The following is a 24,210-nucleotide window of genomic DNA, read 5'->3' as shown; positions in this document are numbered from 1 at the left end:
TTATATACCACGGATGGAAGATCACACTCTCTCAATGCCTTTTAAAAACCCCTAGAGCCGATTGATGCACCCGTCCATCACAAGGTGACATCATTTTGAATATTGAATAGCTCCCTGTGTTTATTCTAATGACTTACCCTTTCTTGTAGTGTTTGGAGCGCAATCCCCTTTTTCCCCATATAAAGTTTGTGCCTATTCCATAACATGGGGCTCGTGAAAGTGAACTTTTCCTGCATGAGAGCATCTGCACAAGAAAATTGTCAAGAAATCATCTGTAAAACCCGAACCGTGTGAGCTATCGAAAGGGGAGACTCTCACAAACATGACAGTGTCGGTTGTTTGGCTCTACGACATCGACAAGCTTACAGCCGTCATCTGAACTCTCTGTTGCGAATGTACTCATTTCGAAGAGGTCTTCTCACCAAACCAACTGTCCAGACTGAACCATGTGAGTTACAAACCGATATCGAAATGGGAAACTCTCACGAACACGAAGTTGTTGGTTGTTCTGTTTACAATGCACACAAGACTCAGGGTTGTCATCTGAAGGTGACTCAGTACCAAGCTGTAAAAATTGCAAAAAGTGCATAAAGGGTCAAATGTTCCAAAAAATAGTGTGACCAAACATGAAAGTTTACATACACTTAGGTTGGAGTCATTAAAACTTGTTTTGTAACCACTCCACACATTTCTTGTTAACAAACTATAGCTTTGGCAAGTCGGTTAGGACATCTACTTTTTCCAACAATTGTTTACAGACAGATTATTTCACTTATAATTCCCTGTATCACAATTCCAGTGGGTCAGAAGGTTTACATACACTAAGTTGATTGTGCCTTTAAACAGCTTGGAAAAATAAAGAAAATGATGTCATGGCTTTAGAGGCTTCTGATAGGCTAACTGACATAATTTGAGTAAATTGGAAGTGTACCTGTGGATGTATTTCAAGGCCTACCTTCAAACTCAGTGCCTCTTTGCTTGACATCATGGGAAAATCAAAAGAAATCAGCCAAGACCTAAAAAAAAGTTGTAGACCTTCACGAGTCTGGTTCATCCTTGGGAGCAATTTCCAACACCTGAAGGTACCACGTTCATCTGTACAAACAATAGTATGCAAGTATAAACACCATGGGACCACACAGCCGTCATACCGCTCAGGAAGGAGACGCGTCTCCTAGAGATTAATGTACTTTGGTGCGAAAAGTTCAAATCAATTCCAGAACAACAGCAAAGGACCTTGTGAAGATGCTGGAGGAAACAGGTACAAAAGTATCTCTATCCACAGTAAAACGAGTCCTATATCGACATAACCTGAAAGGCCGCTCAGCAAAGAAGAAGCCAATGCTCCAAAACCGTCATAAATAGCCAGACTACAGATTGTACTTTTTGGAGAAATGTCCTCTGGTCTGATGAAACAAAAATAGAACTGTTTGGCCATAATTACGATTGTTATGTTTGGAGGAAAAAGGGGGAGGCTTGCAAGCCGAAGAACACCATCCCAACCATGAAGCACGGGGGTGGCAGCATATTGTTGTGGGGGTTCTTTGCTGCAGGAGGCACTGGTGCACATCCCAAACTAGATGGCATCATGAGGAAGGACAATTATGTGGATATATTGAAGCAACATCTCAAAAGATTAGTCAGGAAGGTAAAGCTTGGGTCTTCCAAATGGTCAATGACCCCAAGCATACTTCCAAAGTTGTGGCAAAATGGCTTAAGGACAACAAAGTCAAGGTACTGGAGTGGCCATCACAAAGCCCTGACCTCAAACCTATAGACAATTTGTGGGCAGAACTGAAAAAGCATGTGTGAGAAAGGAGGCCTGCAAACCTGACTCAGTTACACCAGCTCTGTCAGGAGGAATGGGCCAAAATTCACGCAAGTTATTGTGGGAAGCTTGTGGAAGGCTAACCGAAACGTTTGACCCAAGTTAAACAATTTAAAGGCAATGCTACCAAATACTAATTGACTGTATGTAAACTTCTGACCCATTGGGAATGTGAGGAAAGAAATAAAAGCTGAAATAAATAATTCTCTCTACTATTATTCTGACATTTCACATTCTTAAAATAAAGTGGTGATCCTAACTGACCTAAGACAGGGAATTTTTACTAAGATTAAATGTCAGGAATTGTGAAAAACTGAGTTTAAATGTATTTAGCGAAGGTGTACGTAAACTTCCAACTTCAACTGTATATCTTATATCTCTCAGATATAGGACAGACACTTCAAAACCTTCTTCCTTATGATTTATTTTTTGACTTTCTGTTTTGCCATTTATGAATGTTTTATTCTACACTTTTCTATGGGCTATAGAAGTAAAGCCCAAATTCAATGTTTTATCAAATAATTTTTTTATACCTACAGGTGTCCTAAAATTTTAAATCAAATAGCTAAATGATACATTTTCTGACCATTTTAAAACAATTCCCTACAGGGGGGAGCATATCTGTTCTGCTCATTCAATATCTACATATAGTTACAGTACATGTACTGTGAATCTACTGTAATGTATGTCATCAGTGTTGTGTTGTGATGAGTCATGGATGTTAATTTATGCCTGAATTCAATCCCAAACCTCGTAATTTAAAGGTAATTTCAAATTGAGCCGACATCTGCAGCATTTACCTTGAATGTGATCTCTGCATACGTGGTAACATTTCCTTTAAAAGCTGCATTGTCTACAAGAGCGATCGGACTGAATCTGGTAAAAGATCAGCAGAAAAAAACATTGTTTGAAAACTCAGGATATCGATTCAACTCATAATTATAAACCCAGTGCACACATTGAACGGCCAATGTTTCCTCTTCTAAGGTGTAATAAACAAACCGCTGGTGAGAGAACATAAATATAGCTAGGGATAATTAAACACAGAGTAGACTAATAACCCATCAGGAGAAATTATTCATCTGTAGTCCAAGCTCCTGGAGGTGTTCCCAAAGGACCAGACGGACTGAGCCTACTGGATCAGTATACTGGGAGGGAATAAAGAAAAACACTGATTCGTTTTATAAATTGATAGCCTTTTACATAACAATGTAGTGAGAGAGCAAGACAGACAGACAGACAGACAGACAGACAGACAGGCAGGCAGGCAGGCAGGCAGGCAGGCAGGCAGGCAGGCAGGCAGGCAGGCAGGCAGGCAGGCAGGCAGGCAGGCAGGCAGGCAGGCAGGCAGGCAGACAGACAGACAGACAGACAGACAGACAGACAGACAGACAGACAGACAGACAGACAGACAGACAGACAGACAGACAGACAGACAGACAGACAGACAGACAGACAGACAGAAATAATATAAAATAATATATACCATTTAGAATAAGCTTTTATCCAAAGCAACTTACAGTCAGACAGACAGAATAGGCGAACAGACAGAGGCCAGACAGACGAACAGAGAGAGACTAGACAGACAGACAGAGACCAGACAGATAGACAAACAGAGTCCACTCTGGAGACCACCCAGTGTGCTGACACTCAACTCTGCTCCATTTCATGGTCGCATGATCCGATTACCCAGCAGTCTCTCTTGAGCGGCCATATTTCTCATCTGTCTCAGCTAAAACAACATATCGGTCCCGTTCAAAAATGACCACTAGCCCCTTACCCCCAGCCCAGGCAATATAAAACCAATTCTACCTGGCCTATCTAATTCTTTCTGATCCTTATCAAGTGCCTATCCATCCACTGCTGCCCCCTAGGGCACATAAGGAGAGGATAGGATATCAAAGGCTTTTGAGTTTATTACAGCACACTCCCTCACCCAGACACATCAGACACATTGAGTTTAATGATATCGTACCCCCGATGAGTCTACCATGACCTACCAGCTACCTCTGGAACAGCTGCTGTGGCTCAACACATTGTCAAATCAGTTGGCTAGGAGTACATAGAAGACTGTCTTTTCATGACCTCTGTGGCAATCTGTAGGCAATTACAGCCAAAATCATTACTTCATATTCACTTCATGTAGCGGCTGAGATGCAACCAGGCAGATACTGCAGATAGTGTAGCCAAAGAGATTTGACAGAACAGTCACTGTAGTAAAGGAGGAGTACAGTCAGAACATGTACTTTACACTATCCAAACCAGCACTCCAGCAGCTATTTATAGTTTAAGAAGCTAAGCCCATTGGAGGGTCACATGGCAATGAATTTGCATGTCACTTGTCTATTAGGCCATCTATAGTGTGATAAATAACAAACAACAAAAGGTCCTCGTGGTCAGGTAGGTGGAACAGACAGCCTTGGACAAGTCCTCAGTTCAAAAGGAACAGAAGAGGGTTGAGTCCCAGCGAGCTCATCTGACATATGCAGGAATGCAGGAGGTCAGGGAGGCAGCCCACTCAGTATGGAATGACTGCGGTGTACGGTATCCATTTTAGGACACCCTCAGCCTCAAGTCTCACCCCTTCTTGAGTCAATTGTGTTGAGGCTGAGGGTAACCTAAAATGTACACCGTAGCACGGACTGTGGTCTTCTCTGTGTTGGATGTAACATCCAGACTTCAAACAACAGTCTCATATTTTATATTATACAAATAAATGATGTCATACTGACATCAGATGAAATCAAGACCAATCTTTGCTCGTCCAAATGTTTTGAATGGGTTGAATCTGATTAATATTATTATAGGGCATCAACGAAAGCGGCACTAAGTGTCCTTTTTGTACATAATGTGGATGTTATACGTTGCCATGGCGACCCATTTGGGCATCACGTAGCACAGCTGCACATGTTATCGGTGTGAAGTGCCCTAGTCTCTGTTTCCACAGAAACGCAATCGTGTTTTGCATGGTGGTGACGGTGATGACGGTGGAAGGTGGGGGGAGGGGAGGGGATGTTCTCAAAGATACTGGATATTTCTGCTTTGTCAATTACTCACTAAAAATGGTTTTGAAGAAAAGTGCTTGCTCGTTCTGTGTTTCATCCATAGAAACATGTCAGAAAAACTGTGGTGATGGAGTCTGTGTTTGTATGACATTCAATGTGGAGATGACATCGTCAAAGGTCATCTGTCATCTTTTGTGTGCAAATAAATAAGGTCATGAGGTCATCATAGACACTTACCTTCAGAATTAAGAGGAAGTGGTGAAGTGGTCCTCAGTATCGAACTAATCACCACTGCCTAATCACACACCCGTGCGCGTACACAAGCACCATTATGAGATTGGGTATTATATGAGCCGTTATGTATTGTACAACAGTATTTTTGCACCGTCTGCCACTTATCACAATTGAACCGAACCACTGGGTACACACTGGTTGAATCAATGTCATTGTAAATAATAATTTTTTCTTAACTGACTTGCCTATTTAAAGCTTAAATGTATCTGTGACATAACAGCCAATGACTCACTCTCCTTCTACACTGATGTCTGACCACGGCTGCATCACAAATGGCACCCAATTTCCTTCATAGTGCACAACTTTTTACCAGGAGGGCCCATAGGGTAGTGCACTATATACTGTTGGGAATAGGGTGCCATTTGGGACCGAGACCATATTAATTGTGTTCTCCCATCGAATATGTCTCTGAACCGCAGACAGCAGGACATTTCCCATGGCCTGAAATTACCTCTACCCACAGAACACTATTACCACAAAGGGTCTGCTAGCTTAATCAGAAGAACATCTTTCACTCTGAACATCTTTCAACTGGTAATTTTTATAAGTAAACTGTCCTCAATGAACCAATACATCTAGTACTCTATGTTCTTTCACAAAAATGTCTGAAAAGCTTTTAAAATTGGATTAAAGTGCTGTGTGCACAAAATAGGTGCAATTTGATGTCCTCACTTCCCATTTGCGTTGAATTTGCTAAACGTATGTTATTTCCAAACAGATGACTATTTGTCCACCCTTCATTGTCAAAGTAAAAGGAGGTATAATCACTTGGAAAAAATGCAATTCTTTGAAGAGCAGATGCATAGTTACATAACGTGCCAATTATGTTTTGTGCAGTAGTTCACGTTCAACTGCCCATCAATTCGCTCCATTTTACTGCAAAAACACCCCAGAAGCATCAGCATATTTTCCTTAGATTGAGGAACTGAATCAAAGGTCTTTTCAATGCTTCTATACCATGTGTGTTTTCATTCTTCTTACACACATGCACTGGTTTGTAAGACCGTTTCCACACCAGGAGAATACTGCTTCACACAGTATTGAATAGATATTGTACGGTATAATATTGTGATATTGTTTTAGATATTGAATCGTTTTCTCAGCATTTAGTCTTCCACAGCTAAATAGCTGTTTCCTGAAGGGTGGGGCTGTGTTAAAGCTGGGTTCACCCTTCACACCATTGTCCTCTCATTCTCTGGCCTGAAGGGGAAAACTCAGGCCTGAAGTTCCTGCCTCTATCCATTCCCAGTATTCAAACACTGGCTTGTCAAAACACAGACTAACAAAGCTAGTAGCAGCCATTAAACAACGGGCATTTCAACGGCTACCACGGTGAGCGGGCCAAATGACTGGAAACATGGCTGGAAAACACCCCCATGTTGTTGTGACAACATGCAAACTATTATGACAGTATGCACACTGTAATGTATGCACGGGTCAACACACCTGCACTGCAGTTGTTTTGATGGTCCTCTGCATAAACAAATAGATGATGAAGAAGAGTCGCTGTTTTTGGCCTGTTAAGTTAGCTGACCTTGACGGACTGCAAACAGATGCTGGGAACGAATGAATAAGCACCACTTTAGAACAGCTGTGGAGAGTCCTGAGGGACAAAGAGAGGGAGAAAGAGGGAGAGAATGAGAGAGAGAGAGAAAGAGGGAGAGAATGAGAGCGAGAGAGAGAGAAAGAGGGAGAGAATGAGAACGAGAGGGAGAAAGACGGAGAGAATGAGAACGAGAGGGAGAGATAGAAAGAGGGACAAAGAGAGAGAGAGAGAGAGAGAGAGGGAGAGGGAGTTACAGATAAAGAATTAAAGCTTGTCCTTTAAAAGGAAAGCTGTAGGCTGTCACTTTCTAAGGACAGAGAATGTTTCATCCATATTAACCTACAAATAAAAATTTCCAGTACAATTCTGAACTTTTTCTTACCAAAGTAGTTAACCCGCATTTAATTTCCATGACATATTACATAGTCACAGAAGTCGCATAGAAACCTCTGGGGACAGCACACTGTGACTAGAACCAATGTGTGAAAGCGTGAAACCTCAAACAGAGTTGGCTCATTTGAAATCTAATCTGGCCCTAAAGCCATGGGCTGCTGCTGTGAGGTGAGAGTAATTAAAAAGCAGATCGAGATGGAAGAAACGTAATATTAATGCTACATCTTCTATGCAGCAGAAGCAACAGCGGGAGCCTGGCCAACACCATTGGTAACACTACTTGGCTTGTGTTGAGGTGTAAAATAGAATGGTGATTTCACGGATCTATCTAATGCCAGCATAATGCTCACGATCTGTGAAAAAGAGAGTTGAATAACATGAAAGGGGTTCACAATTGGTGAGTAATTGTATCATTTTCAGAATATTCTTTTAATATAAACATGGCATAGTTGTTATACACTGAGTGGACAACACGTTAAGAACACCTGCTCTTTTCACGATATAGACTGACCAGCTGAATTGTTATACACTGAGTATACAAAATATTAAGGAAATCTGCTCTTTCCATGAAATAGACTGACCAGACGAATTGTTATACACTGAGTGGACAAAACATTAGGAACACCTGCTCTTTCAATGACACAGACTGACCAGGGGAATCCAGGTGAAAGCTGTGATCCTTTATTTATGTCACTTGTTAAATCCACTTCAATCAGTGTAGATGACGTAGAGGAGACTTAAAGAAGGTTAAGGAAGGATTTTTAAGCCTTGAGACAATTGAGACATGGATTGTGTATGTGTACCATTCAGAGGGCGAATGGGCAAGACAAAAGATTTAAGTGCCTTTGAATGGGGTACGGTAGTAGGTGCCAGGCACACCAGTTTGTGTTAAGAACTGCAACGCTGCTGGGTTTTTGTGTATCAAGAATGGTCCAACACCCAAAGGACATCCAGCCAACTTGACACAACTGTGGGAAGCATTGGAGTCAACATGGGCCAGCATCCCTGTGGAACGCTTTCAAAACCTTGTAGAGTCCATGCCCCGACGAATTGAGGCTGTTCTGGGGGGGGGGGGCAACTCAATATTAGGAAGGTGTCCAGATGTTTGATATACCCAGTGTACTCTGCACCCTGGGATCTGAGTAAACTGGTTTACATAACTTTTGTACAGTGTAATAAAACTGGAAATGGGAGAAATGGAGGATGAAACACAATAACGAGTTCACATTTAACTGTCCATCAATTCGTTCCATTTTACTGCAGAACATCTCCCAAGTCAGATGGCAATAAACACAATATAAAACACTGCATTGTTTAATAGTCCAACTGACAACCGTACATCCCCCTTGGTTTAACCCAGACCACAAACCGGGACTCAAATGGCCTACAACATCCCCCAGCCCTTAATGATGTCACTTCTGTAGAGCTGTTTTTTAATAAAAGTAATGGCTTTCCACAGCCACCTCTATTCAGACTACGATAACACCAAAGGGCAGAACTAAAGTGGCTGTGCTTTTCCATCCATTCCATCCAAGCTACACCTCTTTTCCAATTCCCAGAGGCCTACAGTTTGTTTATCAATCCAGAGGATTCTTGGCAACCAGGAGTTGGTGGAAAGGATCCTCTTGAGGTCTGATATTCCAGGACGGAGAAGCTGGAATGCCCCCGGCTCCTTCCTGGGCAATCAGGGCTGGCAAAGGAGCCTCAGGTTACCACTCTGGGTTTGGGCAGGCACATAGTCATTCACTGACTGTACTCTCCTCTGGAACGTGCTGGGATGCAGAACACGTACATCATATAGGCCAATTAAAAAAAAGCAATTTTTCATGTTACTTTTCTGTATTGCTTGTCACAAGTGGATTTTATATAATAAAATAGAAGAGAATATGAAATGAAATTCCATCTAAGTCCTCACTTACCCTGCAGTAACAACTTTGAGGCACAATGGGCTAAATACCAGTCACATTTCAGTGGATCTGCAGTGGATCACTCACCAATGGTATTTGCTGCAGGGAAGCGGGTTTCCTGGATGAAGGTTAGAGTGGTTATTAACAGGAGGAAGAATGCACCACAAACCACAACTTTTGAAGAGCCAAAAATATTGCACTAGCAGCTGTATATCCAATTACAACTGTAGCTTAAACTGTATTCTTAAAGTACAGATTTTAGACTCTCAAGGAACAAGCTAAATCACTACGGTAAAATGAATATACTTCACTGATCCCAAAAGGCAAAAAGGTTATGATTTGGCTACAGACAGACAATATAATTTCACAAGAGCAACCTTATCACTACACAAACTGTACGACCTTGTTCATGATATTCTTTTCACCCTACAGCTGCAAATGTTTCACCTCCACAGTGCATACTGACATCAATCACCACTACTTATTATAGAGAGCCTCCCCTAGGTTGGTGGTCCATGCTTGAGCACATGCTTCCCCTCGCGCTGCTCTCAGCTAGCCTTGAGCACTCAGGGTTAGTCATCTGTAGATAATGTTAGGTTGTGTGTTTCAAATCAAATCAAATCAAAGTTTATTTGTCACGTGCGCCGAGTACAACAGGTGTAGACCTTACAGTGAAATGCTTACGTACAGGCTCTAACCAATAGTGCAAAAAAGGTATTAGGTGAACAATAAGTAAGTAAAGAAATAAAAGCAACAGTAAAAAGACAGTGAAAAACAGTAGCGAGGCTATAAAAGTAGCGAGGCTACATACAGACACCGGTTAGTCAGGCTGATTGAGGTAGTATGTACATGTAGATATGGTTAAAGTGACTATGCATATATGATGAACAGAGAGTAGCAGTAGCGTTTGAACAGCAACCACTGTTGAGTCACTGCACGTATTACAGTGCATATTTTAGGACACCCTCGACCTCAAGCCTCGCCCCTCCTTGAGTCAATCATCAACCAACATTTTCAACAGATTTCGCACACCTAGGTCAAGACAATGATGGGTTTGAGACTCTTTGAGGGAGAAGAGAGGGAACGTAGTGGCGTTCTCTGTCAATTTACCCAGTCAAGGTTTCATAGAGTGTGATTTCTCTGAGGAAAGAAGAGTCAGTTCCAGTTCTGGTTGGGTCTGTGTGCTTCCAGAGGTATTAAGGCCAGAGCAGGCCTCAGGGGCGGACTGGGATCAGAAATCAGCTCTGGCATTTCAACAAACAAAAAAATTGGTGATGCCCCTACACCGGCCAATTCTTTTCCCCCGAGGCCTTCACACCAGCCCATTTAGCTAGACAGGCCCACTAGGCTAAAAATGGACCAGCCCATCTGGCATTTGCCCAAAATGCCAGATGGCCAGTCCACCCCTTGCAGGCCTCCTCACCTCTGTTCCCTCTGTCTCTCTCTTCCTCTGAGGGGAGAATAAATGGCTCTTTAATGGCCAGCAGGGTGTTCTGCCTGGCCAGCAATGGTCATAAATCCAGGGGGAGTGTGATCTACATTGCGCAACACTTCCTCTCTGACAACAGTTCCTGACCCTATTAGGCATATGGAGGGAGGAGGGAGGAGGCAGGGGGAGAGAGGAGGAGGGTGGAGGCAGAAGGGAGGGAGGAGGGAGGAAGGAGGAGGCAAGAGGCAGGAGGGTGGGAGGAGGAGGGAGGAAGGAGGAGGCAGGATGGAGGAGGCAGGAGGGGAGAAAGAGAAAGGAAGATGGAGGAGGCAGGAGGGGGGAGGCAGGAGGTAGAACATAGGAAGAGGGAGGAGGCGGGAGAGAGGGGGGAGGGGGAGGAGGAAGGAGGGAGGAGGCAAGTATGGCAACTGCTCGGCATCCGACCGTAAGGCGCTACAGAGGGTAGTGCGTACGGCCCAGTACATCACTGGGGTCAAGCTTCCTGCCATCCAGGACCTCTATACTAGGGACTCCCAAGTGGCGCATGAGCCTAAGGCACTGCATCTCAGTGCTAGAGGCATCACTACAGACCCTGCTTTGATTCCAGGCTGTATCACAACCGGCCGCGATTGAGAATCCCATAGGGTGGCGCACAATTGGAGGAGGGAGGGGGAGGGAGGAGGAAGGAGGGAGGGGGAGGAGGAAAGAGGGAGGGAGGGGGAGGAGGAAGAAGGGAGGAGGAGGGAGGGAGGGAGGAGGGAGGAGGAAGGAGGAAGGGCAGCTGTAGAGGATGAAGGATGCAGCTCTCATCCTCAGATGCTTCCTCTGAGACACTCTGATGATAAACCTGAGGAAACAGGATGTAGGAGTGACAGAGGAAGCTACGTCCATCTGCCTAAGCATTCACCAATCCTCACATTGGGGTTCCCCCTCGCATCCACCCCTCACATTGGGAGCCCCGGGGAGGAAATTAAGTCTAAACATTTATACAGGTTGGTCTTCATTGTGCTGGGAATTTCAAAGGCTTGAGGTTGAGCTGAAATTCCAAAGGTTGAAATGACCTCAAGCTTAGGCTCATGTAAGATATACAGTATATCCAGCGCTGAGAATGCTGTATCGGTCTCGACATTTAAGTCTTTATTGAAGACTCATCTCTTCAGTAAGTCCTATGTAGTCTGGCCCAGGAGTGTGAAGGTGAACGGAAAGGCACTGGAGAAAGTAACCGTCGACTGGCCAACGTGTCTTCCGACCCCTCTTGTCTCAGCCTCCAGTATTTATGCTGAAATAGTTTATGTGTTGGGGGGCTAGGGTCAGTCTGTTATATCTGGAGTATTTCTCCTGTCTTATCCGGTGTCCTGTGTGAATTTAAGTATGCTCTCTCTAATTTTCTCTCTCTTTCCTCTTCTCTCTCTTTCTCTCTCTCTCTCTCTCCCTCGGAGGACCTGAGCCCTAGGATCATGCCTCAGGACTACCTGGTCTGAGGACTCCTTGCTGTCCCCAGTCCACCTGGTCGTGCTGCTGCCCCAGTTTCAACTGTTCTGCCTCCGGCTATGGAACCCTGACCTGTTCACCGGACGTGCAACCTTTTCCCAGACCTGCTGTTTTCAACTCTCTAGAGACAACAGGAGCAGTGGAGATACTCTGAATGATCAGCTATGAAAAGCCAACTGACATTTACTCCTGAGGTGCTGACCTGTTGCACCCTCTACAACCACTGTGATTATTATTATTTGACCCTGCTGGTCATCTATGAACATTTGAACATCTTGGTCATGTTCTGTTATAATCTCCACCCGGCACAGCCATAAGAGGACTGGCCACCCCTCATAGTCTGGTTCCTCTCTAGGTTTCTTCCTAGGTTCTGACCTTTCTAGGGAGTTTTTCCTAGCCACCGTGCTTCTACACCTGCATTGCTTGCTGTTTGGGGTTTTAGGCTGGGTTTCTGTATAGCACTTTGTGACATCAGCTGATGTAAGATGGGCTTTATAAATACATTTGATTGACTGATTGACTGTATGTTATGTGGCAAACTCTAATTACTTACTGAAGAGAGAAAACTTTTAGTAGCCCTTCTGATACAAGCCTTGCATTCCAGTTTTTACCTGTTTACCTGTATTGTATGACATTGTATCACATTTTCTGCATGTTTCTGCATATGTACCAAGATGTTCCAATGCTCCTCAATCAGAGGAGTTTTTTTTAACTGTGCCTCTTTTCCACTAAGACTTGGATAGTGGCCAGAACAGAGAAGTGACCCGACTTTAAAGGTCACAGTTCATTTCACAGCGGCAAGGTAGGGAACTCAGGATGCCCTCAGGTCAGCAACATTTGCGTGGTGATGATGTCATAGAGGACAAAGGGTCAGCCAACAGGCCAGTCATCTGATAGTGAAGGTGTTAACAGTGACCTCTAACTTGCCGTCGGGCCTCAGAATGCATTCCAGCCCTATACCACAATAACATCTAACCCCCAGTGAGTTAATCTGAGGGCTTTGATATATTACACTCAGGCCCTGAGGACTGTGGACTGTCAAATAAGAATGGGAGAAGTATGCATGAGTGTGTGTGTGTGTGCCCCCCCCCCCCCCCCCCCCCCCAAATGGCAGGGCTATTGGCTATTGACAAAGACCCGAACTCATTACAGCATCAAACGTCAATGCCTAGCTATTTTTAGCTATTGATTTTGTTTTGAACTATATTGCTGTAAAATCTGATTGTGGGCTCACTGCAAAAAGTAAATAGTAGTGTGTTTGAACTTGATGTTCGGTCAAGTTTTCTTTCTGTTCCCTAGTCCATTTGTAATTTATCTCATAGGCATGTTAGGATTGCAATCAGAAAATGTAATCTGTGCTGTGGTTGAACAGGAAGAAAGACATAAGCAAAGCTAATGTTGTGTTGCTGGGCAGAAGAAAGATAATGTATCCCTCTTCCTGATATGAGTTCTATTTAGTTCCTAGGGCCGGTTGGTAGCAGCAGAAAGAGACTTCTATGGAAAGTTCCACATTCAAACATAAAGTCATCCTATACATTTTCCAGCCAAGGTGGGATGGTGGTGCGTGGAGTGTGTCTCGATGAGAAAGTTGTGTTGCATTGGAGTTTATCCATGTGTGTGTGTGTGTGTGTGTGTGTGTGTGTGTGTGTGTGTGTGTGTGTGTGTGTGTGTGTGTGTGTGTGTGTGTGTGTGTGTGTGTGTGTGTGTGTGTGTGTGTGTGTGTGTGTGTGTCTGTGTCTGTGTCTGTGTCTGGACTCTATGTGAATTGAAATCGTTGCCATGCTTATAAGAGCTCATCTGAGCGTTCAATATGGATAATTTGAGGGCTCCTAGGAGTGACAGAGTGACTCAGGAGCGAGGAGTGGGAGAGCTGTAAAACAACAGTTACAAATAGATGCCCCCATCAGAGAGAGAGAGAGAGAGAGAGAGAGAGAGAGAGAGAGAGAGAGAGAGAGAGAGAGAGAGAGAGAGCGAGAAAGAGAGTGACGGGAGAGAGATCGAGAGAGAGAGAGAGAGAGAGAGTAAGAGTGACGAGAGAGAGAGAGCGACGGGAGAGAGAGAGAGAGAGAGAAGAGAGAGAAGAGAGAGAGAGAGTAAGAGTGACGGGAGAGAGAGAAGAGAGAGAAGAGAGAGAGAGAGTAAGAGTGACGGGAGAGAGAGAAGAGAGAGAGGCTGGAGGAGAATGCAAGCTAACTATGAGGACTACTCAATGTTGTTCTTCACTCAGTTTGTACATGGAAAGTAGTAGCCATATTCTCAATAATGGAACATTTACACTCCCATTTTATATTTGCTTCTTACCTTGTGCAGGCTACAAACAGGTACACAATAACCATTGTATGTAACAATGTGTACCCACACTGTTGTTACTATCTACTTGCTAATGCATCTGCTTGGAAAGGGGATTCATCACAAACAGATCCAGCCCATCAGTTTTGTAGGCAGCATTGTGTTTGCTAGTAAAGACTGTTGCGCTAGCTAACTATAACTATAAATAAGTGAATTGTTTACAGATATAGTGAGTTATTAGTGATGTTGTCATAGGATTAGATGTTGTTATAGCAGCAAGGTACTTCTCCACACACAACAGGGACAGTACTACATACATTTAAAATAAGAAAAAGAATATAGTACTGACAAAACACTGAGAAACAAAGACTTATGATCTAGATTTGTATACATATCAGTTAACATAAACATACAAGTTATTTAGGTCAGATAGGGGTCATATAACCATCAAGTTAGCCAAGTTAGTGAGCTAGCTAGCTAAAGTTATTTACAGTTAGTTAGCAACCGTTCCTACACTCATTTTCTACAGTAGCTACCGTAACGCTGGTGTGTCCAAAACATGACTCGAGTCTGTCCTCATATGGACACCGTACTATCCATGCATACACAAGCTGAACTTGAGCATATCGTTTTTTCAGTGTCATTATTCCCCTTTCAACTTGGGGATGGACTGAGCGTTTGTGGACGTGCCACCTTTTGTACGGTAGAGATGAATGATTTACATGATTTACATGATTTAACATGATTTAATATTCTAATTCCCCACCGGCCCCTTTGTCCGTATGCCCAGACAACAGATGGACATTCGAACTATTAGACCGACTCAATGCTTGGTTGCCTACCTGAACGTGAGCAAATGTTTGCATTTAGACACACAGGTAACTGGGAGGGAGATTGAGAAATCGACTACGGCAAGTCAACAGCATCAGTGCTTTAACAAAGTCCTAGTAAACAGTAGGATTTCACTAAAAGAAATTCAACAAAAGGCATTATCTACTTATCATACGGTCAGATCCGTTGACAAAACTTAGTTCATATTCATAGGATATCCAGTGGAAGAGAGGATACGTTTGTCCTTAATTCGAAGGTCGTGTCAACACCCGATCCATTAGTCATAGACAAAACCCAAAGAAGGGATGGGAAATTATTTTCTCTGTTTTGTTTACTCATGGTCTTCTTGATAGTGATAGAAATAGAAAGCTTTTTTCATTTTTAGTGTAATTTGGTGAAATCCCTTTGCGTGTTTTCAGAGGGTATTTATATAAACAGACTGCAATTAGCAGTTAGGTTATCAAGAACTATCAACGCTAAACAAGATCTCTGGCTCTCTATCTTCCTGAGGACATCACTGTCTGATCTCTTAGCTAATGTGGTGCTGGTTGCTTGGCATGACATCTAGCTCCATGTAATTAAGCTCACTCCCAGATCAATTACATTTTACATTCTTGTCATTTAGTAGATGCTCTTATGCAGAACGAATTACAGTTAGTGCATTCATCTTAAGATGCTGTAGCTAGGTGGGATAACCACATATCTCAGTCATAGTAAATACAGTAGCTATCAGCAAAGGCAGTTCTAGTAAGGGTAGATGTTCTCCTTTCGGCTTTCCTGACAGAAAGTACAAAATAATGTCAATGAGTGTTTTATGTTTAGATGTATGTTTTATTTTTTGAGGTATTTGTGACCTTTCCATGGCTGTGAGGATTCATACTGACTATTGTATTCTAATATAGTGGAGGATACGTCTTCAAATAGAATTGTCAATTATAGACTGTGAGCTACAGTACTGAATAGGAAGGAATAACAAGTTATGTATAGCTGTATTACTGAATAAGTAGGAATAACAAGGTATGAATAAGATTTTTTTATTTATTTCACCTTTTTTTAACCAGGTAGGCTAGTCGAGAACGAGTTCTCATTTGCAACTGCGACCTGGCCAAGATAAAGCGTAGCAATACGACACATACAACAACACAGAGTTACACATGGAATAAACAAAACATACTGTCAATAATACAGTAAAACAAAAGAAAACAACAAAGTCTATATACAGTGAGTGCAAATGAGGTAAGTTAAGTGTCACGGTTGTTGTTGGTAGAAATGGAGGACCAAAACGCAGCAGGTACGTGAATGCTCATCTTGATTTTTAATTATCTTCAAAAATGAACATACAAAATAACAAAATCGAAAAACGAACAACTAACAAACAGTCTGGCAAAGCAAAGCTCAACACAGAACAATCACCCACAAATCACACCCTAATATATGGGACTCTCAATCAAAGGCAGATAGACAACACCTGCCTTCAACTGAGAGTCCCAACCCCAATTAACCAAACATAGAAACACACACTAGACTAACCATAGAATACAAACACAGACCATCAACCAAAAACCCGGAAATACTAAATCAAACACCCTTTACACAAACACACCACCCCGAACCACATAAAACAAATACCCTCTGCCACGTCCTGACCAAACTACAAAAACAATTAACCTTATACTGGCCAGGACGTGACAGTACCCCCCCCTTAAAGGTGCTACCCCAGAAGCACCTTAACAAAAAAATAACCCCAAGCAACACCAAAAAAAAATCCCCTTTTCTAAAGGGAGGGAAGGGAGGGTGGCTGCCGTCAACGACGGCACTGTGCTACACCCCCCCTCCCCAACCCACCTATTTCTGGAGGTGGCTCCGGCTCAGGCCGTTCCAGGCTGTCGGGGCAGTCTGGCAGCTCGGGACAGTCTGGGCAGTCTGGCAGCTCGGGGCAGTCTGGGCAGTCTGGCAGCTCGGGGCAGTTCTGGGCAGTCTGGCAGCTCGGGGCAGTTCAGGGCAGTCTGGCAGCTCGGGGCAGTTCAGGGCAGTCTGGCAGCTCGGGGCAGTTCAGGGCAGTCTGGCAGCTCGGGGCAGTTCAGGGCAGTCTGGCAGCTCGGGGCAGTTCAGCGCAGTCTGGCAACTCGGGGCAGTTCAGCGCAGTCTGGCAACTCGGGGCAGTTCAGCGCAGTCTGGCAACTCGGGGCAGTTCAGCGCAGTCTGGCAACTCGGGGCAGTTCAGCGCAGTCTGGCAACTCGGGGCAGTTCAGCGCAGTCTGGCAACTCGGGGCAGTTCAGCGCAGTCTGGCAACTCGGGGCAGTTCAGCGCAGTCTGGCAACTCGGGGCAGTTCAGCGCAGTCTGGCAACTCGGGGCAGTTCAGCGCAGTCTGGCCACTCGGGGCAGTTCAGCGCAGTCTGACCTCTCTGGCGACTGTTGACTGGCGGGCAGCTCTGACGACGACTGTTGACTGGCGGGCAGCTCTGACGACGACTGTTGACTGGCGGGCAGCTCTGACGACGACTGTTGACTGGCGGGCAGCTCTGACGACGACTGTTGACTGGCGGGCAGCTCTGACGACGACTGTTGACTGGCGGGCAGCTCTGACGACGACTGTTGACTGGCGGGCAGCTCTGACGACGACTGTTGACTGGCGGGCAGCTCTGGCGACGACTGTTGACTGGCGGGCAGCTCTGGTGACGACTGTTGACTGGCGGGCAGCTCTGGTGACGACTGTTGACTGGCGGGCAGCTCTGGTGACTGTTGACTGGCGTGGCTGGGTTGACGCACTTGTAGCCTGGTGCGTGGTGCTGGTACTGGGCTTACCAGATTATGAACACGCACCTCCAGGCTATTGCGGGGAGCGGGAACAGGACGAGTCGGACTGGGTTGACGCACTTCCGGGTCCGCACGAGAGACAGGAGCTGGAAACCCAGGGCTATGGTGGCGCACAGTCGGTCTAGATCTTACCTCCTGCACAACCCGCCTTGGCTGGATGGAACTAGTAGCCCTGTACAAGCGGGGTGCTCGTACAGGGCAGACTGGGCTGTGCAGGGGCCTGATGGTAGCCGTGCGTAGAGCGGGAGTTGGGTAGCCTGGTCCTCGGAGGCGTACCGGCGACCAGATGCGCTGCGCAGGCATCCTCCTACCAGGCTGGATGCCCGCTCTAGCACGGCACCTGCGAGGGGCTGGAATAACGCGCACCGGACTGTGCGTGCGTATGGGTGAGATAGTGCGCTCCTCAGCGAAACATAGCGCTCTCCACCCCATACGCTCCTCCATATAACCACGGGTAGCTGGCTTCCGGCTCTTCTTACGCCTAGCCAAACTACCCGTGTGCCCCCCCCCAAAAAAAATTCTTGGGGGTGCCTCTCGTGCTTCTCCTTCAGCGCGTCCATGGCCTCGTACCACCGCCTCTCTGCCTTGGCTGCCTCAATTTCCCACTGCGGGCGTCGATAATCCCCAGCCTGGTGCCAAGGTCCGGCCCCGTCCAGAACTTCCTCCCAGGTCCACTTCTCCCGCCAGTCCAACTCGAATTCCCTCTGCTCCTTCTTCTGCTGCTTGGTCCATAGTTGGTGGGTGATTCTGTCACGGTTGTTGTTGGTAGAAATGGAGGACCAAAACGCAGCAGGTACGTGAATGCTCATCTTGATTTTTAATTATCTTCAAAAATGAACATACAAAATAACAAAACCGAAAAACGAACAACTAACAAACAGTCTGGCAAAGCAAAGCAAAGCAAAGCTCAACACAGAACAATCACCCACAAATCACACACACAAACACACCCTAATATATGGGACTCTCAATCAAAGGCAGATAGACAACACCTGCCTTCAACTGAGAGTCCCAACCCCAATTAACCAAACATAGAAACACACACACTAGACTAACCATAGAATACAAACACATAGACCATCAACCAAAAACCCGGAAATACTAAATCAAACACCCTTTACACAAACACACCACCCCGAACCACATAAAACAAATACCCTCTGCCACGTCCTGACCAAACTACAAAAACAATTAACCTTATACTGGCCAGGACGTGACATTAAGGCAATAAATAGGCCATGGTGGCGAAGTCATTACAATATAGCAATTAAACACTGGAATGGTAGATGTGCAGAAGATGAATGTGCAAGTAGAGATACTGGGGTGCAAAGGAGCAAGATAAATAAATACAGTATGGGGATGAGGTAGGTAAATAAATGGGCTGTTTACAGATGGGCTATGTACCGGTGCAGTGATCTGTGAGCTGCTCTGACAGCTGGTGCTTAAAGCTAGTGAGGGAGATATGAGTCTCCAGCTTCAGAGATTCTTACAGTTCGTTCTAGTCATTGGCAGCAGAGAACTGGAAGGAAAGGTGGCCATAGGAGGAATTGGCTTTGGGGGTGACCTGTGAGATATACCTGCTGGAGCGAATGCTACGAGTGGGTGCTGCTATGGTGACCAGTGAGCTGAGATAAGGCGGAGCTTTACCTAGCAGAGACTTATAGATAACCTGTAGCCAGTGGGTTTGGCGACGAGTATGAAGCGAGGGCCAACAAACGAGAGCGTACAGGTCGCAATGGTGGGTAGAGTATGGGGCTTTGGTGACAAAACGGATGGCACTGTGATAGACTGCATCCAGTTTGTTGAGTAGAGTGTTGGAGGCTATTTTATAGATGACATCACCGAAGTCGAGGATCGGTAGGATGGTCAGTTTTACGAGGGTGTGTTTGGCAGCATGAGTGAGGGATGCTTTGTTGCGATATAGGAAGCCGATTCTAGATGTAATTTTGGATTGGAGAGGCTTAATGTGAGTCTGGAAGGAGAGTTTGCAGTCTAACCAGACACCCAGGTGTTTGTAGTTGTCCACGTATTCTAAGTCAGAGCCGTCCAGAGTAGTGATGCTGGACGGGCGAGCAGGTGCGGGCAGTGATCGATTGAATAGCATGCATTTAGTTTTACCTGCGTTTAAGAGCAGTTGGAGGCCACAGAAGGAGAGTTGTATGGCATTGAAGCTCGTCTGGAGGTTAGTTAACACAGTGTCCAAAGAGGGGTCAGAAGTATACAGAATGGTGTCGTCTGCGTAGAGGTGGATCAGAGAATCACCAGCAGCAAGAGCAACATCAGTGTATACAGAGAAGAGAGTCGGCCCGAGATTTGAACCCTGTGGCACACCCATAGAGACTGCCAGAGGTCCGGACAACAGGCCCTCCGATTTGACACACTGAACTCTATCAGAGAAGTAGTTGGTAAACCAGGCGAGGCAATCATTTGAGAAACCAAGGCTGTCGAGTCTGCCAATAAGAATGTGGTGATTGACAGAGTCGAAAGCCTTGGCCAGGTCGATGAATACGGCTGCACAGTAATGTCTCTTATCGATGGCGGTTATGATGTCGTTTAGGACCTTGAGCGTGGCTGAGGTGCACCCATGACCAGCTCTGAAACCAGATTGCATAGCGGAAAAGGTACGGTGGGATTCAAAATGGTCAGTAATCTGTTTGTTAACTTGGCTTTTGAAGACCTTAGAAAGACAGGGTAGGATAGATATAGGTCTGTAGCAGTTTGGGTCTAGAGTGTTACCCCCTTTGAGGAGGGCGATGACCGCGGCAGCTTTCCAATCTTTGGGAATCTCAGACAATATGAAAGAGAGGTTGAACAGGCTAGTAATAGGGGTTGCAACAATTTCGGCAGATCATTTTAGAAAGAGAGGGTCCAGATTGTCTAGCCCGGCTGATTTGTATGGGTCCAGATTTTGCAGCTCTTTCAGAACATCAGCTATCTGGATTTGGGTGAAGGAGAAATGGTGGGGGCTTTGGCGGGTTGCTGTGGAGGGTGCCGGGCAGTTGACTGGGGTAGGGGTAGCCAGGTGGAAAGCATGGCCAGCCATAAAGAAATGCTTATTGAAATTCTCAATGATAGTGGATTTATCGGTGGTAACAGTGTTTTCTAGCCTCAGAGCAGTGGGCAGCTGGGAGGAGGTGCTCTTATTCTCCATGGACTTTACAGTGTCCCAGAACTTTTTTGAGTTAGTACTACAGGATGCAAATTTCTGTTTGAAAAAGCTAGCCTTAGCTTTTCTAACTGCCTGTGTATATTTGTTCCTAACTTCCCTGAAAAGTTGCATATCACGGGGGCTATTCGATGCTAATGCAGAAGGCCACAGGATGTTTTTGTGCTGGTCAAGGGCAGACCGGTCTGGAGTGAATGAAGGACTATATTCCTAGTTCTACATTTTTTGAGTGGGGCATGCTTATTTAAGATGGTGAGGAAGGTATTTGGAGAGCGAGTTAGTTAGGATGATATCTATGAGGGTGCCCGTATTTACGGATTTGGGGTTGTACCTGGTAGGTTCATTGGTAATTTGTGTGAGATTGAGGGCATCAAGCATAGATTGTAGGATGGCCGGGGTGTTAAGCAGTCCCAGTTTAGGTCACCTAGTAGCACGAGCTGAGAAGATAGATGGGGGGCAATCAATTCACATATGGTATCGAGGGCACAGCTGGGGGCAGAGGGAGGTCGATAGCAAGCGGCAACAGTGAGAGACTTGTTTCTGGAAAGGTGCATTTTTAGAAGTAGAAGCTCGAATTGTTTGGGTACAGACTTGGATAGTAATACAGAACTCTGCAGGCTATCTTTGCAGTAGATTGCAACACCGCCCCCTTTGACAGTTCTATCTTGGCGGAAAATGTTATAGTTAGTGATGGAGATTTCAGGGTTTTTGGTGGTTTTCCTAAGCCAGGATTCAGACACGGCTAAGACATCCGGGTTGGCAGAGTATGCTAAAGCAGTGAGTAAGTCTGTTTTTGCCTCTTCGTGCGGTGACGTGGATAGACCAGTCGTGGAATTAGTAGGGTTCCAAGTAGCTCTAGATAGCTAGCAGGCCGGTTAGCAGAATGGGCCTTCAGCGGACGTCGCGCCTGAGGGGCCTGTTGGAATCCTCAGGCAGATTTTGTCGGTTTTCCAGTCGTAGAGGATCGGCGGGGTTCCGTGCCCCGTACCGGCTGTAGAAGGGGTCCGGATATTGTCGCCCAGGAGTGGGCTTCGGTGGTAGCACAGGAGCCCTGGCCGAGCTAGCTTCAGGCTAATTGGTGCTTGCTCCGGGATGGAAACGCTAGCCAGGAGTAGTATATATATATATATATAAAATAATAATAGGTCCGTTATGCTCTGGTTTGAGTCACGTTGTTCGAACTGGCGAGAGCTTTCCGAGCTAAAGGTTAGCTGATGACCACTAGCAATGGTTTGATGACTGATAGCTGGTAGGTAGGTAGTTAGCTAGGTAGGTAGTTAGTTAACAGATCAACTCCACATTGGGTGAGGCGGGTTGCAGGAGAGTATTTAGAAGTTGAGGTTTAGGAAAATATTTTTAAAAGATATGCGAAGAAAAGGATGTAAAAACATATATACAAGGGACACGACAGGACAAAGACGTCTGACTGTTACGTCATCTTGGATGATGAATGAATAACAAGTTATGTATAGCTGTATTACTGAATAAGTAGGAATAACAAGTTATGTATTGTTACTGAATTAGAAGGAATAACAAGTTATAGTATGTATAGATTTATTTCTGGAACTAGAGGGGAAAAAGTAACAGAATGGTTTACTGTTTCATGTTAGTTTCACTCCTAGACTGTTTACTGCATCTCTTTTGGCCCTATAACCTCTCATTTTCAAAATAGGCCCAATCATTTTCCATCAATTTTGGCGGGATCTGGCAAGAAGCGAGGGAAATGGAGAGAGGGGGAGAGGGGCCATGTATGTAGCCAAGTTATTGTCTGTGTATACAGCCAAGTTAATGTCTGTGTATATAGCCAAGTTATTGTCTGTGTATATAGCCAAGTTATTGTCTATGTATAAAGCCAAGTTATTGTCTGTGTATATAGCCACGTTATTGTCTGTGTATATAGCCAAGTTATTGTCTGTGTATATAGCCAAGTTATTGTCTGTGTATATAGCCAAGTTATTGTCTGTGTATATAGCCAAGTTATTGTCTGTGTATATAGCCAAGTTATTGTCTGTGTATATAGCCACGTTATTGTCTGTGTATATAGCCAAGTTATTGTCTGTGTATAAAGCCAAGTTATTGTCTGTGTATATAGCCAAGTTATTGTCTGTGTATATAGCCACGTTATTGTCTGTGTATATAGCCAAGTTATTGTCTGTGTATATAGCCAAGTTATTGTCTGTGTATATAGCCAAGTTATTGTCTGTGTATATAGCCAAGTTATTGTCTGTGTATATAGCCAAGTTATTGTCTGTGTATATAGCCACGTTATTGTCTGTGTATATAGCCAAGTTATTGTCTGTGTATAAAGCCAAGTTATTGTCTGTGTATATAGCCAAGTTATTGTCTGTGTATATAGCCAAGTTATTGTCTGTGTATATAGCCAAGTTATTGTCTGTGTATATAGCCAAGTTATTGTCTGTGTATATAGCCAAGTTATTGTCTGTGTATATAGCCAAGTTATTGTCTGTGTATATAGCCAAGTTATTGTCTGTGTATATAGCCACGTTATTGTCTGTGTATATAGCCAAGTTATTGTCTGTGTATATAGCCAAGTTATTGTCTGTGTATATAGCCAAGTTATTGTCTGTGTATATAGCCAAGTTATTGTCTGTGTATATAGCCAAGTTATTGTCTGTGTATATAGCCAAGTTATTGTCTGTGTATACAGCCAAGTTATTGTCTGTGTATATAGCCAAGTTATTGTCTGTGTATATAGCCAAGTTATTGTCTGTGTATATAGCCACGTTATTGTCTGTGTATATAGCCAAGTTATTGTCTGTGTATATAGCCAAGTTATTGTCTGTGTATATAGCCAAGTTATTGTCTGTGTATATAGCCAAGTTATTGTCTGTGTATATAGCCAAGTTATTGTCTGTGTATATAGCCAAGTTATTGTCTGTGTATATAGCCACGTTATTGTCTGTGTATATAGCCAAGTTATTGTCTGTGTATATAGCCAAGTTATTGTCTGTGTATATAGCCAAGTTATTGTCTGTGTATATAGCCAAGTTATTGTCTGTGTATATAGCCAAGTTATTGTCTGTGTATATAGCCAAGTTATTGTCTGTGTATACAGCCAAGTTATTGTCTGTGTATATAGCCAAGTTATTGTCTGTGTATATAGCCAAGTTATTGTCTGTGTATATAGCCAAGTTATTGTCTGTGTATATAGCCAAGTTATTGTCTGTGTATAAAGCCAAGTTATTGTCTGT

The sequence above is a fragment of the Salmo salar genome, chromosome 01, assembly GCF_965601325.2.
Source record: "Salmo salar chromosome 01, fSalSal1, whole genome shotgun sequence".
Lineage (NCBI taxonomy): Eukaryota > Metazoa > Chordata > Actinopteri > Salmoniformes > Salmonidae > Salmo > Salmo salar.
The sequence above is the reverse complement of the archived record's forward strand: the minus strand, read 5'-3'. Positions refer to the sequence as shown.